The 4,222-nt window shown below is 48.9% G+C and overlaps 1 long non-coding RNA gene across 7 annotated transcripts in view; it reads right to left on the bottom strand.

Moving 5' to 3' along the window:
- LOC148391086 (uncharacterized) overlaps positions 1 to 4,222 on the bottom strand; it is a 5,163-nt gene extending 941 nt beyond the window's left edge. For 2 of the 7 annotated variants that reach the window (XR_015861485.1, XR_015861486.1), the window contains exons 1-6: positions 3,937 to 4,218; positions 3,567 to 3,624; positions 2,783 to 3,486; positions 1,206 to 2,680; positions 99 to 1,140; positions 1 to 15 (exon numbers count right to left, since the gene is read on the bottom strand). The exon at positions 1 to 15 is cut by the window's left edge. This is a non-coding gene — a long non-coding RNA (uncharacterized LOC148391086). Of the gene's footprint in view, positions 1,141 to 1,205; positions 2,681 to 2,782; positions 3,487 to 3,566; positions 3,625 to 3,802 lie in introns of all 7 variants that reach the window. The other 5 variants (XR_015861490.1, XR_015861489.1, XR_015861487.1 and 2 more) reach the window with 5 other exon arrangements.

The following is a 4,222-nucleotide window of genomic DNA, read 5'->3' as shown; positions in this document are numbered from 1 at the left end:
CCCATCCGCTGCCAGCTGAAAGGCAGAAAAATAAGGAAATCAAGTTAAAACCAACAAGTGTGTACACTACGCTTGCAGATTGGATTGCGCCATGTCACCGCCTCTGGCCAGCCTTGGCCAGTCATGCATCAGGCTCCTCTTCAACACTTGGCGACTGCTTTCTTTGGGTGATTCCTTCCTTTGCAACCCGCTCACCAATCGTGGGTCTGGTGGCCTCCGTCCACCGGCTCTTCGTTTCATCCATCGTCTCTTCCACCTTGCAAGACAAGCACAAAAGTCTCGCTGCGCCGTCGCTTGCGCTTGCCGTCGCTTGCGCGGTCGCTTGCGCTTGCCGTCGCTTGCGCTTGCCGTCGCTTGCGCTTGCCGTCGCTTGCGCGGTCGCTTGCGCTTGCCGTCGCTTGCGCGGTCGCTTGCGCTTGCCGTCGCTTGCGCGGTCGCTTGCGCTTGCCGTCGCTGCGCGGTCGCTTGCCGTCGCTGCGCGTTTGGCACTCAATGAGGGCTGCACAACATTTTGGAAAATCAATGATATGGCAGTATTGGGCCAGACCACTGCATTGAGGCAAGTTGTGCAAAATTCTTGGATGGAGGTCAACTATTTGATCGCAATGAGATCAGTTAGATTAGTTAACTTTAACTTACATCAATGACTAATCGTCTTAACTCATTACAAATAGTTAGGCAAGAAAACATCTTTCATTACAGACATGAAAAAAAAATCTTTGCTGTCTTAAAGTGCATGTCAATAACCTAGACCACCATATGGCAGTTTTCCAATACACGTGCAGCCCTACACACATGTCACCATTGGTGTCCAAATGGCAGCCTCGGGGCAACTTGATCAACACCACACGAATGAACACAACACTGCTTTGTAGCACTAAATATCAATGGCAACATTTCGTGATTGATTTAATGAATTTGCGTCAAAGAATTCTGAATTTGTTTCAGTATGCAGCCCTCAAGCAGACATTGGGACACCGCTGGTGTAATTTAAAAAAAAAAAAATCCATTTCACACATTGAAGCTGCGCAGGTCGACGCCTCCAGGGAAGCGCGTCTCCCTCAGAACTCGGCGACTTCAGAGCAATGCCACAGCGGTCCGTTCACCTCTGGTCAGATCGTGTCACATCCCGGTCGCCATCTGCAGAAACCGAAACAAATGTTAGAAACTCAAAGAGCACCCCAAGTTGTCGGTCACTTGCTTACTTGATCACAGCGGCTAGCTACTATTGGTGACCGTCGCCGGGTCGGAGCGGGCCGTGCGCCCCCCCCTTTTGCGTCCGGCCTGCAAATAGCAGAACATGCAATGAGTTGGGCGCTGCTCGCATCATTAAGTCCTCCTCGTGGACCGGCTCGCCCAAACACCGCCCCCTACACCTAGAGAACAAAGGACACAGCTTAGATCAAGCACGACAGTGGTAGGTTAGAAAAAGACAAAATGTTACCATCTCGCTCCAATGCTGTCCTACACCTAGGGGAGAACAAAGAACGCAAGTACCACAGTAGTGGTACGTTAGGGTTAGATGAAGTGCAACAGTGGCAGGTTAGAAAAAGACAAAATGGTACAAGTCAAATTGCAAAATTGGATATTCGGGATCGGCTCGCTCCAACGCCACCCTACACCAATGGGGGAGAACAAAGAACGCAGCAAGCACGACAGTGGCAGGTTAAAAAAAGACAAAATGGTACAAGTCATATGGCAAGCTTGGACATTGGGCTCCGCGTCAAAGTTCAGTTTTGTCTCCATCCAAGTCACCATTTCCTCCCCCAAGTGAGCCGTCAATGGCAACCAAGCACAAGACACCGCTGGATCCAGATAAGCCACAACCTCTTAAGCAAGACCAACCGTCAGACCCCCAAACACTGTCCACACCTGCAACCTTTCCGTCGTGCACCCATAACCAAAGGCAACCACACTGCCCCCTCCTGGGCACATGATCCGCACATGTTGACTTTTGCAGCGTGCTTGATTCTTGACTTGATATAGCATTGCTCCTTTGGATAGGCCATTGCGCCTTTGGATAGGCCATTGCGCCTTTGGATAGGCCATTGCGCCTTTGGATAGGCCATTGCGCCTTTGGATAGGCCATTGCGCCTTTGGATAGGCCATTGCGCCTTTGGATAGGCCATCGCGCCTTTGGATAGGCCATCGCGCCTTTGGATAGGCCATCGCGCCTTTGGATAGGCCATCGCGCCTTTGGATAGGCCATCGCGCCTTTGGATAGGCCATCGCGCCTTTGGATAGGCCATCGCGCCTTTGGATAGGCCATCGCGCCTTTGGATAGGCCATCGCGCCTTTGGATAGGCCATCGCGCCTTTGGATAGGCCATCGCGCCTTTGGATAGGCCATCGCTCCTTTGGATAGGCCATCGCTCCTTTGGATAGGCCATTGCTCCTTTGGATAGGCCATTGCTCCTTTGGCTAGGCCATTGCTCCTTTGGATAGGCCATTGCTCCTTTGGATAGGCCATTGCTCCTTTGGATAGGCCATTGCTCCTTTGGATAGGCCATTGCTCCTTTGGATAGGCCATTGCTCCTTTGGATTGGCCATTGCTCCTTTGGATTGGCCATTGCTCCTTTGGATTGGCCATTGCTCCTTTGGATTGGCCATTGCTCCTTTGGATTGGCCATTGTGCCTTTTCATATGGAATTATACTTTTCCCATTCAGCTCCTCTTGCAGCCTACAATAACACAGAGACAGTCATTAATTGTGTGCTGGGAAGCTAAAACTCGACAACCATTGTGTGTTGGGAAGCTAAAACTTGACAAAAACAGGTTTTCACCTGATTTAGGACTACTCTTCCTCAGTGTCCTCAGCATCACTGAAATAGCTCCTCAAGAGCCTCCGGCTTGCTTTGTATAGAAGGATGCTGGCTGGGCAGCCTTTTCTAGTGCTACAAAAGACAAACAGAAGTTATTGCAACAAAAATAGATATTTTAATTTCATACATACTAAGTAGAGTTTTGCAGTTGAAAAATATATCATATTGTAGTAAATTATAATAATTCAGGGTTATAATTCATATTTTAATTTCATCATTCATCAACTCACCTCACATTGGACAGATGATCCAGGTTGGCGGCGTCCAAAACGGGAGAAAATAACCCGCGCAAATGTTTGTCGCGTAACGGAACGAGAGCGGGCGGGCGCCATCTTTGAATGGATTTGCTCTGATTTGGACATGACGTAACAAATTCGGTACATTTATCAGTTTGCATAACATGGAAATGGCACACGCATAATATAAAATAATATAAAAGTGGTTTAGTTGACTAGAGTCAAACTAACATATCCTATAGTCAAACACGCGCTTATCGGCGGCATCATTTACGAACCTTCTACAAACAAACGAATGAAAAAATGCTGGCCAGCATTTAAAAAAAAAAAAAAAAAACGCGAAAGACATTTAAAATACCACCAAAACGCGCAACGCCGCGACGCAAAGTGCCGTGCCCAAACCTCAAGCACTCCCTAGACAGCAAAATCCTGCAAGAAATAATAAATGGCATCATAAGAAACTACAAACATTTGCTCACGGGCTAAATTGCCTGCGGTCTACAATTTACCTCCAGGCCCACCGTCGCGGTGGACGTGACGTTGCCGAGTCACGAGAGTACGACAATCCTGCGACAAACAAGATAAAAAAAAGCTTGTGAGAAAAGGCAACAAACCACACATTTTGGGGCCTATTAGAAAACTCTCCTTGCGGTCTCCAGTTAACTTCGACGCCTACAGTCGCCGTGTGAAAACATGGCGTCCGTCGTGAGAGACGGCAAGAAACGACAAACATTTGCTCCCTTACCTGAGAAAATGCCACGCGCTCGGTGGCACCTGCATTTGAGAACTCCCCTTGAGCGCGAAAATCATGCAACAAACACGGCGTCCGTCGTGAAAAACGGCAGGAGACGACAAACATTTGCTAGCATGCGAGCTTACCTGAGAAACCGTCCGCCGCCACGCGCTCGGTGGCACCTGCATATGATAACTCCCCTTAACACACCTGTCTTCAATTTACCTAAAGCCCTGACGTCACAGCCGTCAATTCAAATCTTCTTCTCCTGATCGTCCAACGGCGCTCGGCACACTGACGCCACCAGGTGGCTGTCATGGTGACTACTGTGGAAAGGGTTGCTTCGGACTATCCGTTGAAACTTCGAACACCGAACATGTTTGAATGGATACCCTGCAGTAGTGATGTGCATTCCAGTTCTTTTAGGTGAAC

Source organism: Syngnathus floridae, chromosome 11 (assembly GCF_059516105.1).
Source record: "Syngnathus floridae isolate MCC-2025c chromosome 11, RoL_Sflo_1.0, whole genome shotgun sequence".
Classification (NCBI taxonomy): Eukaryota; Metazoa; Chordata; class Actinopteri; order Syngnathiformes; family Syngnathidae; genus Syngnathus; species Syngnathus floridae.
Note: the sequence above shows the minus strand (reverse complement) of the source record. Positions and strands in the feature narration are given on the sequence as shown.